Raw genomic sequence first — 11,921 nt, forward strand, 5'->3', positions numbered from 1 at the left:
ACAAATAGGCAAGGACCAGGCAAAACAGTTTTCGGACGTAACCGAAATAACCAAGGTTAGACCGAACAAACTGCGAGTTGTCGTGAGTAGCTTGAAGCAAGCAAACGCAATTGCTAGCTACGAGCTCTTCACGAGAGAGTACCGCGTGTACATCCCTGCCAAGGACGTGGAGATCGACGGTGTGGTTACCGAAGGAAGCCTCACGGTCGATGACATTTTGCGTCACGGGGTTGGCTGCTTCAAGAACCCCCTGATTCAAGATGTAAAAATACTGGATGTCAAGCAATTGCATTCAGTATCCATCGAAGAAGGAAAGAAGAAATTCCTCCCTTCGGATTCCTTCCGTGTAACATTCGCCGGATCCGCACTGCCGAACTACATCTCTTTGGACAGGGTTCGTCTGCCTGTACGCCTGTTCGTACCGCGGGTTATGCATTGCCAAAACTGCAAGCAGTTAGGTCATACAGCCACCTTCTGTTGCAACAAGGCACGCTGCAGCAAGTGCGGAGGAAGTCATGCTGAGACCGCTTGCAGTGAGGATACTGAAAAGTGTCTTTACTGCGAGGGAACTCGGCATGACCTTTCGGCGTGTCCCGCGTACAAACAGCGCGAGGAAAAAATCAGGAACGATCAAAGCGCTCTTTTGCAGAAATACTTAAGAGGGCTGTGCCACCCTCGACAGCAGTAGCGTAGCTACGGGGGTGCGGTTGGTGCGGTCCGCACCAGGCCCACCACTCAAGGGGGCCCCAAAATCTTGCGAACACCGAACTGGTCAACATGCTCATCTGAACTCAACCTCATGTATTTGTGCTCGCCACTCTGCTCTCGGGATCCACACGGACAGAGTAAACGTGATACTAGGAAGGGGCCCTATTAAAACATATACTTATATAGGTGAACATTGTGATTTTGTAACCCTTTTGGGCGTAAATTTTGTCCGTTTTGCGTTATATCTAACCGTTTTTGAGTTATTCGTAATTTCAGTGTACACCCTTGCAGTCTCGGGGTATGCAATTATAAGGAAATGCAGAAGGTGCCTGTGTAAGTGAACACACCCGGCTCTCGAACATATTCTTACAACCAGGCTTTGTTTTGCTCATCTTCATCTTAAAGAGAAAACAGTTTTTCTCCCTCTTAACAACTGTGAGCTTACATTCAATGTGCATCACATCATCTGCTGTAGAGAGAGCGCAGAGTACGAAAAAACACTCCTGATTTGACAGAGCAAAAACCCAGTGAAACTCTTGTAAATTGCTCATCCGCCCACGCAAGAAAAGTGAAATAAATTGCTCGACGATCAACTGAGCATTGCGTTACCGTTCTCAGCGATCTGGGGTGCGACAAAACAGTATAAGATCGAACATTCCGCAGAATACGCACCCATGGTGAGTTGTGAATCTTCCTATAATATTAAATTCGAAAACGGTTAGGATGTGGCTTCAATGTGAACCTAAATGTTTTGATATTTGGCCAACTTCTTTTCTAGTAAAGGAGAAGCTAATGAAAACTACTCCCTCTTAAACTGAGAGAGCAAACAAATGTTTACCCCTAACAAGTGAAAAGGAACTTTGCGACTGAAATACTCTACGCCTAAATGTGGATAATTACTCACTCTGTGTGAGAGAAAGTCTAGTTCTCCAAGAGGTTTGGCAGGTAGAGAAGGAAATTTGAGCAAAAATCAAGAGAACGGAAGAAGCCTGCTTACAAGAGACATCATTGTTCCTCCGTTTGTTAAAAAAATGCTTTCGTTTCAGGCCCTCTGCACCTATTTTTTACATGTTGCTTATTGAACCCCAAAGAGATCTTTTTTGCCTGGGAAAACAGCACCCGCAAACATTTTTGAAAATGAGCTCCACTCTTATATACTGAAGTGTGCTAAGAAGTTAATGGCATTACATAAATTTTTGACCGATAAGCAAAAAGAAATTGAGGAATGTGATCTAAATTATGCAGAAAAAAAGTGTATTGAACTAGAAATTGGCCCAGAACCCCAAAAACGTGTTCGTCGAAAAAAGAGAATGTCAGATGAAGAGGAAAGGAAATTGCCACAAGATCTCAACAGATTAATGAACTCGCAGAGGAATACGGCTTTTTAACACCCGACATTCTTTTGGATTTATCTAGGTGGAGCAATAGAGCTATTAAATTTTATTCATAGGTATAAATTGTTCGATTCGGTACCAAACGTAAAATTCGCTGTCAGAATTTTTTAACGATGGCAATTAGTATTGTAGCTTGCGAAAAAAGTTTCTCTAAGTTAAAGTTGATCAAGAACTATTTGAGGTCAACGATGAGTAACTTGAGATTAACAAACCCTGCTATTTTATCAATCGAACATGAAATCACTGATTCCATTGATTTTAAATCTGAAATTTCTGATTTTGCCAATCAAAATGCACGGAAAGCGAGTGTCTAAATCAAACTAATTTTTGATTTTGCGAAAAACGGAATAAAAATCTATTTTTTTGTTTGTCTCAATTTCTTTTATAAAAAAAACTGTCTAGTCATTTTCATGAGGGGCCCTCATTTTTGCTACCGCACCAGGCCCACCAAACCATAGCTACGCCACTGCTCGACAGGAAACATCTTTTCCTTTTTGCCAACCGATGAGGGTACATCTGACGATCCCGTCGAAGGGTGTTCTTATGCCATGCCAGAAGGATCTAGGAAGAGGAGAATGATCAACTCTCCTAATCTTTCTCGCAAAGGTCGCAAGATAACCCCTAGCGGAATGACCAATAAGCCAACTCAAAAAGCAAGCGGTGAAGAAAAACCGAAGCAAGTACCTCCCGGTTTTAATTTTAAATCAAACCAGGAGTACCCACCGCTTCCTGGGGCACCAAAAACCCCTCGTGCACCTATTTCTCGATCAGAAGATAAAAAAGAAACAGGGTTCATAAAATTTTCTGATATTGTGGACTGGATATTTAAAACATTCAACATACCAGATCCCTTACAAAATATTCTTCTTGCCCTTCTTCCTACAGTGAAAAACTTTTTGAAGCAACTAGCAGCAACTCGGCCCCTCATTTCAGCTATTATATCTTTCGATGACTAATACGGCGAAAGAGGTTAGGAATTTTATCACTGTATTACAGTGGAATTGCAGAAGTATCATCCCCAAATTCGATCTATTTTCTCATTTGCTAAATACATACAATTGTGACGCATTTGCGCTTTGTGAAACCTTTCTCAATTCAAACGATCAACTCAATTTCCACGGTTTTAACATTATCCGTCGAGATCGAGACTCACACGGTGGAGGGTACTTTTAGAGATTAAAAAGTGCTATTCCTTCTTCAGAGTCGACCTCCCCTCGATCTCGAATATTGAAGTCGTTGCCATTCAAACGAACATGAATGGAAAAGACCTATGCCTTGTTTCGTTATATATCCCTCCATCCGCGCGGATTGAACAGAGGCATCTCACTGATATAGCAGAGTTGCTTCCCGCGCCTTTTTTGATATTGGGAGATTTGAATTTTCACTGTTCGCTATGGGGGTCGCTGTACGACGACAACCGATCTTCTTCAATCTGTAACTTAATCGACGACTTCAATATGACACTTTTGAATACTGGGGTAGCGACACGTGTACCTAATCCTCCAGCACGTGAAAGCGTGCTTGACCTATCCCTCTGCTCGACATCACTAGCGTTAGATTGCCAGTGGAAAGTAATCAATGATCCCCACGGTAGTGATCACCTATCAATCGTTATCTTAATTGCTAATGGGTCAACTCCAACGGATCCAATCAATATTGCGTATGACCTCACACGAAACATTGATTGGAAGTCTTATGAGACCATAATATCGCAAAGAATCGAGTCCCACGTGGAACTTCCTCCGGAGGAAGAATACGCGTTCCTTTCTGGCTTGATCATCGACGCCGCGACTCAAGCTCAGACGAAACCGATACCCGGGGTAACGATTAGACGGCGCTCTCCCTCCAAGTGGTGGGACAAAGAGTGCTCAGACCTGTACGCGCGGAGGTCCTCGGTGTATTTGGCCTTCCGAGAACAAGGCACTATCGATTTGCTCCGAAAGTACGATGTACTGGATAGACAAATGAAGAGCTTGATAAAAGCAAAAAAACGCGGATACTGGCGGCGATTTGTGAACGCGTTGTCGAGGCGATGAGCACTCTTTGGGATACCGCCAGACGCATGCGGAATCGTAACGTTTCGAATGAGTCCGAGGAGTATTCAGATCGCTGGATACTCGATTTCGCCAAAAAGGTTTCGCGACGCGTGTTTAGTAGCTACGGAAGAGCCTTCATTTTCGATGTTAGAATTTTCAATGGCTCTCCTCTCGTGCAACAATAAAGCTCCAGGGCTGGATAGAATTAAATTCAACTTGTTGAAGAATCTACCTGACTCTGCAAAAAGACGCTTGTTGGACTTGTTCAACAAGTTTCTTGAGCTAAACATTGTTCCGCACGACTGGAGGGAGGTAAAAGTCATTGCTGTTCGAAAACCCGGAAAACCTGCCTCTGATCACAATTCTTATAGGCCGACTGCTATGCTCTCTTGCCTCCGGAAATTAATGGAGAAAATGATCCTCTTACGGTTAGACAAATGGGTCGAAACAAACGGTTTACTTTCAGATACTCAATTTGGCTTCCGCCGGGGCAAAGGAACGAACGATTGCCTAGCGTTGCTTTCTACTGAAATTCAACTCGCCTTTGCTCGAAAAGAGCAAATGGCTTCTGCATTCTTGGACATTAAGGGGGCTTTTGACTGTGTGTCTGTAGAAGTTTTAGCCGAGAAACTTCATTTGCAGGGACTTTCACCAAATTTGAATAATTTTTTGCTCAATTTATTGTCAGAAAAGCATATGTATTTCTCACATGGTGATTCGATAACTTCCCGAATTAGTTACATGGGTTTTCCTCAGGGCTCATGTTTAAGCCCTCTCTTATATAATTTTTACGTCAATGACATCGATAAATGTCTTGCAAATTCATGCAAGCTAAGGCAACTTGCAGACGATAGCGTTGTATCCATTACTGGAAGCGAGGCTAACGATCTGCAAGGACCATTGCAAGATACCTTAGACAATTTGTCTGAATGGGCTCTTAAGCTGGGTATCGAATTCTCTCCGGAGAAAACTGAGCTGGTCGTTTTTTTCTAGGAATCATAACCCAGCTCAGCTGCAGCTCCTACTAACGGGTAAAACAATCACTCAGGTTTTAGTCGCTAAATATCTCGGGGTCTGGTTCGACTCTAAATGCACCTGGGCTTGTCATATTAGGTATCTAACACGAAAATGCCAACAGAGGAATAATTTTCTTCGTACGATTACCGGAACCTGGTGGGGTGCCCACCCAGGAGACCTTCTAAGGTTATACCAAACAACGATATTGTCAGTTCTTGAATACGGTTGTTTCTGCTTTCGCTCCGCTGCGAAAACACACATTATAAAACTAGAAAGAATACAATATCGTTGATTGCGTATTGCCTTGGGTTGCATGCAGTCGACCCATACGATGAGTCTTGAAGTGCTAGCGGGTATCCTTCCGTTGAAACATCGTTTTTGGAATCTCTCTTACCGGTTGCTAATTCGATGCACAGTTATGAACCCATTAGTAATTGAAAATTTCGAGAGGTTGGTCGACCTTCAATCTCAATCCAGATTTATGACTTTATATTTTGACTATATGGCTCAAGATATTAACCCTTTTTCATACGTTTCTTTCAATGTCGCACTTTTAGATACTTCTGATAATGCTATATTCTTCGACACCACCATGAAAGAAGACATTACTGGTATCCCGGATCAATTGCGACCCCAAGAGATCCCTAGGATTTTTTCCAATAAGTTTAAACATGTTAGTTATGATAAAAGGTTTTACACTGACGGATCTAATCTAGATGAGTCCACTGGCTTCGGTGTTTTTCATGAAAATTTTACCGCCTCCTGCAAACTCGATGCTCCTGCTTCCGTGTACGTCGCAGAACTAGCTGCTATTCACTACTCCCTCGGGATCATCGAAAACCTCCCATAGACCACTACTTCACCTTCACAGACAGTCTCAGTGCCATTGAGGCTTTGCGATCGATGAAGATTGTGAAGCACACCCCGTATTTCCCGGGGAAAATACGGCGGTTTTAAAGTGCTTTAACAGGTAAAAATTACCGGGTTACCTTAGCGTGGGTCCCTTCTCATTGTCCCATTCCGGGCAATGAAAAGGCTGACGCTTTAGCTAAGGTGGGTGCTATTGATGGCGATATTTATGTAAGACCAATTGCTTATGATGAATTTTATAGCATTTTGCGTCAGAGGACACTCAACAGTTGGCAATCATCATGGAATTCAGATGAACTGGGACGGTGGCTACATTCCATTTTTCTTAAGGTATCAACGAAAGCATGGTTCAAGGGGTTGGATGTAGGTCGGGACTTCATTCGCGTGATGTCCAGGCTTATGTCCAATCACTACACGTTAAACACGCATCTCTTTCGAATAGGGCTTGTAATCACTGCGTTTGTGGCTATGGCTACCATGATATCGAGCATGTTGTTTTGTCGTGTACCGAGTTCTGTGGTGTTAGGTCCGAGCTGATAGATTCTCTTCGGGCCCGAGGAAAACAACCGAACGTTCCCGTTAGAGACATTCTGGGAAGCGGTGACCTCCAGTACATGAGACAGCTATACTGCTTTTTAAAGAATGCTGACAATAAAATTCAATATTCTTTCGTCTATTTGTCAGATTACGGATACAGATACACTATTCTGAAGAAACGGAAACGATGAGCCTGCATCTCTGCTACACAAATATTTTAAAGAACAACAAACAAGAAGATTATTGCTCTACCAGTTGAAAAACAAAATGTTTTCAAGATATCAAATAGTTTTAAGTAAAAATTGTAACTCCCCTCCTCTCACCTTAAATCCCCACTAGCTCGTAGTCGGCCACGAGATATAAAAAATGTGCCTCCTTTTTTTCCCTGCTAATTTAGAATTGAAAAAAAATGTACTTGGCTCAGTTAAACACTAATTGTATCGTGCCGTGTCAAATAAACTATTTTTAAAACAAACAATTTTGTCGCGAAATTTCAGGAGGAATTGATAAATAAAACGAAAAAAGAATTAAAATACATGCCTACACGCATGTTTTCTTCTGCCATGGCGAATGTTCCGGTTAACTGCCGGAAGGCCGCACGCAAGATCGTAGATTTTTTTGCAAGTAAGCTAACATAATTACATTCCATAGGAAATTTATGAAACTCAATTACCTGTCTTAGTTATTTTTTTACCACCATCAGAAAAAAGTCCATTTTTTTAACGCATTTTTAACGACATTTTTAGCCCATTGAAACATCTGTGTAAAGTATCAGCCAGATCAAAAATAATTGATTGAAATGCTTGGCCTATGTTGCGTGGAATTGCACAGGTTTTTCGGTTGACTAAGGACATTGCAGTGGCAAAAGTACCGGGCAAATCCGTGTTGATCACTAACTACTAGTATTTGTTGCTATTTTTCAAAATACCATTTTTTGACTTCTAAAATTTTGAAGAACTTGACCCCCCCCCCTAATCGAAATTCTGGCTACGCCCATGGTTAAGTATCTTACTTCAAACTCTATTCGTTACATTTTTATGCGTAAGGTTGATTGTATATGATTCTTAACATCAAAATTGAAAGTTAGAAAGTGTTTGAAAAGTTTTTTCGGGGTAGTGATATGTTCGGGGAAATGTTACACTCAAGAAATTGAACATTGCGGAAGTGTTACGTTCGGGAAAAAACCTCAGTAAAGTTATCTCTACAAATCCGTTATTTATGTAACTACACTGGTGGATGTCGTTCCTGAATATCACTTCTGGAATTAACAGCTTTGAACCTGCACCTTTCTTTTGATCACCGCGATAGGAAAGAAAGCTTATCAATGCTCTCGCTGGCGGTCCTTATACTTAGCCATACTAATTTCACATTATTTTTCTAGTGAAGCGGCACACTTCCCTAATACGCATACCATAAAGTTTGTGTTTGTGTCATACCGAAGTGTGCTCAGTCGATCAACATGAGAATCGACAGTTGTCCAGTCAACTGTAACTGTTCACCGACAGCAACATGCCGAAGGATGCGAGAATTGGCATCATGTAACCAGCGGCATATTTAGTTGTGTTTCAATCGTCATTCTGGTTGGTAGTAGAGTCGTGCTCCTTCGATTTCAGTTTTATTTGATGTACGGATTCAACTCTATACCTACCTAGTTGGAGTCTCCTTTGGCGGTAATAGCTGGCGGATGATTGTGTTCGAATTTGCGGTTGGAATGAAAAAATTTCAAGAGTGCATACATCAGTGATAGGGTGGCAGACTAAAGTAACGTTTTATGTGAATTACCAGTCAATTTAAAAAAAGAGGAAAACTTAATATCACGTGTTTTCAGTTTTTCATACGTGTTCATTTGTACACAATCATTGATGTAAATGCTACAACTGTTATGATACTGTCTTATTGTAAAATTGTGTGTAATCGAAAAAAAAGAAATCATGAACCACTCTACTTGTTTTGAATATAGGTAAAAACCGATCAGTGAGTAATTTAATACCAAGCGACAAAAGTGCAATTTTTGTTTCCAGTCTTCTGAATATTGTCTGTTCGAATGAAAGGTGCACCTACGTACTGACTGTTTTGCAACAAGAAGTAGCCGTCTCGACAAGTTATACCTCTTGTACATACCAGTGAAGCCTCTTAGTTTCTGTGTTCATTATTTCATCGCCCGGTTCGGAACTATAGTTACCTTACATTCATCGAGAAATTATTGTCAATTCAAGCCTTGATAACGATCTGCTACTGTGCTAAACAACGAGGCTAAGTATTTGATATATGATTTCGGAAACATGATAGGATTACCAGTGAAACGACATCAATTTAGGTTTTGCTGAACTGAAACATTTTAGGTAAAGTAGAACACAGCATTTAAAACATATTTTGCCTTTCTCCTAGGAAGGTATAGCAATCACTTGCAAAACCGAAAGTATAAAAGTGCTCCAAAGTGTCAAATGGAAGGTCTAGTTGCCTCATAAGACCCTATTGATTTGTTTTGCAATCGTACTATTTCTTTGCCTGTTATGTTTAAAAATGTGAAATCTAGCTATGAAAAGGAACATGTGCCGAAGACTACTTGACCTCACTCACTTTTCTCAGAGATGGCTGACCCGATTTCCACAAAATTAGTGTCAATTGATAAGTATAGCTGCCTCATAACACCCTATTGAATTTTACTGTAATCGAACAATAATTTCGTCTGAAATGTACCGAAATGTGAAAATCACGAAACTTCATTATCTCAGAAACTACACAATCGATCTGATCAATATTATTATCAGATGAGCGGGCTAGTTAAGGGTTAACTGATGAATTATGATTGAATACGTGGTTTCAAAGTTTGGCTGCCCTATACGTTCCCATTTCATTTGATTATAATAGAACTTATAAACTTATAAGCTATTATAAAGCAACCGTTATGTATAAAATTGTTAATAAAACAAAGAAAGTCTATTATCTCCAAAATTATATGACTTAATTGAAAATAGCTAGTGTCATACGAACGAGTCATCTCTCAAACTTACAAATAACAAACTTCATAACAATTTGATATGTGGCTCAAAAGTTATGGAAAGAAAAGAAATTCAAAAACTATTTAAAACTATACCTGCTTTGATCGATATATGTGGCCTCAACATAATTTAATTGTGGTATCGTACTATTTGAACGTTTCAAATTCATTGATTCCTTGCGATGTGTTTAAAGTCTGCAAATGTTCGACAAATCGGCCACAGGATATGACCAAAGTCAAATAACAAATCGTTTGAAATGATTGGTTTTATCGAAGTGACAGCATCCTCGAATTTTGGCTTCTGTAATAAAATCAATACAGATTGCTTGAAATAATCTTAATTACTATAAATGTAAATACAATAACACTTATGGGTTAAATTCTCCCTAAGTATGATAGGTATCATACTGAGTTCTAAAATTAATCAGGTGGGTTGGCAAACCATTGATAAAAAACACTTTCAGCAGTTCAGTCCTATCTTGAGATTGAGCTTTGGAGAATACTGTGACAATTCCTCTTAGTGATTTACCTCGATGTTATTCAATGGTTTATATTGTTTACATTGTAAACCACTTCATAACTAGGATATGCGTGGAACTTTTAAAGATCATTCTAGAGGTTTAGCAAACCTCAATTCGAGATAACGATTTAAAGCACGGAGAGATGGTTTTAAACTAAGTTGAATTTCATAGGCCGATACAAATTTTATTTTCATTTTTTGTCAGACGTTTTATGACGTTTCGGCCTTTGGTTTAGGGGCACTATTTAAGAGGCCATCCACATACCACGTGGACAGCTTGGGGGGGGGGGGGGAGGTAGGGAAGGTTGTGGAATGTCCACGGACCTTACAAAAAAAAAAAAGAATTTATATGGGCATTTGTCCACGAGGGGGGGGTTAATATTAGTTAAAAATCTATCCACGTGGTATGTGGATGGCCCCTAAGTTAAACATTAATACAAGTACTAGCATAGTCGCCGTTTTTCGTTAACAAACAATATTTACCAATGGTCGAACGTTCTACATATTTCTTCGGCTTCAGATTGACTGGAGTGTAGATTTACCATTTTATGTTGCAGCCAGGGATGCCACATATACAGATTTTTCTGTATTTTACAGATTTTTGAACTCAAAAAGCAATACAGAATCTGTATTACAGAATTGCAGAATATTGTCAAAAATACAGATTTTACAGAATTTTTTGCTTTTCGAATTGAAATCAATTTCTTGGAATGTTAAATTCGATTCAACGACTTTCAATCTTTTGTGAAAAAAACCTGATGCTGTTTATGTTGGTATCGTTGCAGAAGAAGAGGGATGAGGATTGGACGAAAGCGAAAAATGACGATTCAAAATATTTGACGGGGTTTCTATTTAAAATTCGTGAAATAAATTGCAAAGCTGTTCGATTTCATCGATCCTGTTGTAAAAACGGTAGCTTTATTTAATCCTAAGTTTGGCACCAATGAAAAATTAAGCTAAAGCAAAAAATGTTGATAAGTTTAAATATAATCTTTAAGGAAGAATTTTTTTATCCAACATTCTTAGTTTGCTCGATACAGATTTTTTATACAGATTTTTTAGCCCGTGAAACAGATATACAGATATTTTCGAGCAAAAATACAGAAATAAATGTGGCAACCCTGGTTGCAGCCTAGTACAGTACCTCCACAAGTATGGTCTGGCACAATTACGGGCCACTTTTACGAAAATACGTCACTTCTCACGAAACTGAACAATTTCATTAACTGTTTTTTTTAAATCAGTTGTAACCTTATTTATACGATTGAATAATTTAAATTGCAAATGTCACTGAAAACAATAATCTTGCTTGTTACATCAAGCGAGGTGACCCATAATTGAAATATTGTTACATTCTGGCAGAATAATTCTGCACTGGACAATTGGTCGGCGTGTGACTAAACCGAACCAAGCGCCATTTTGAGTTTTAAACACCAATAGATGTGAAAACTAATAATCTATCCTTCGTGAAAAAACGAAATCATTCGAACAGCTTATAATTATATATCAAAAATTGTGCGTAGCAGCTTGCAGTAAACTTACAGGATGGTTAAACTCTAATCGCCGATTACTCGAAATAATATTTTTGGCGCTTAGTTCGGTTTGGCTACATGCCGACCAATTGTTGGGTCAGTGGTGAACAGCGAAGGAAAAAAATCACTTCTAGCGATTAATGAATACATATAAAACAAGCCTAAGGGGCCGTTCCTAAACCACGTGGTCATAAAGAGCGGGACGGGAGGGTTTGTCAAATGACCACGAAAAGACCACGCATGGGGGTGGAAGGGTTAACGAAATGATCCCGTGGTCTTTTTTTCCTGACTTATAATTTATTGTTG

General features: G+C 39.8%; 1 protein-coding gene across 8 annotated transcripts in view; it reads left to right on the forward strand.

The window, feature by feature from the left end:
• Positions 1 to 8,029: 8,029 nt before the first annotated feature.
• LOC129718679 (protein white) overlaps positions 8,030 to 11,921 on the forward strand; it is a 57,690-nt gene continuing 53,798 nt past the window's right edge. For 2 of the 8 annotated variants that reach the window (XM_055669703.1, XM_055669699.1), the window contains exon 1: positions 8,030 to 8,522. The gene's annotated coding sequence lies outside the window, so the exon portion shown is untranslated. Of the gene's footprint in view, positions 8,905 to 11,921 lie in introns of all 8 variants that reach the window. The other 6 variants (XM_055669697.1, XM_055669696.1, XM_055669698.1 and 3 more) reach the window with 6 other exon arrangements.

The sequence above is a fragment of the Wyeomyia smithii genome, chromosome 1 (genome assembly GCF_029784165.1).
Source record: "Wyeomyia smithii strain HCP4-BCI-WySm-NY-G18 chromosome 1, ASM2978416v1, whole genome shotgun sequence".
NCBI lineage: Eukaryota > Metazoa > Arthropoda > Insecta > Diptera > Culicidae > Wyeomyia > Wyeomyia smithii.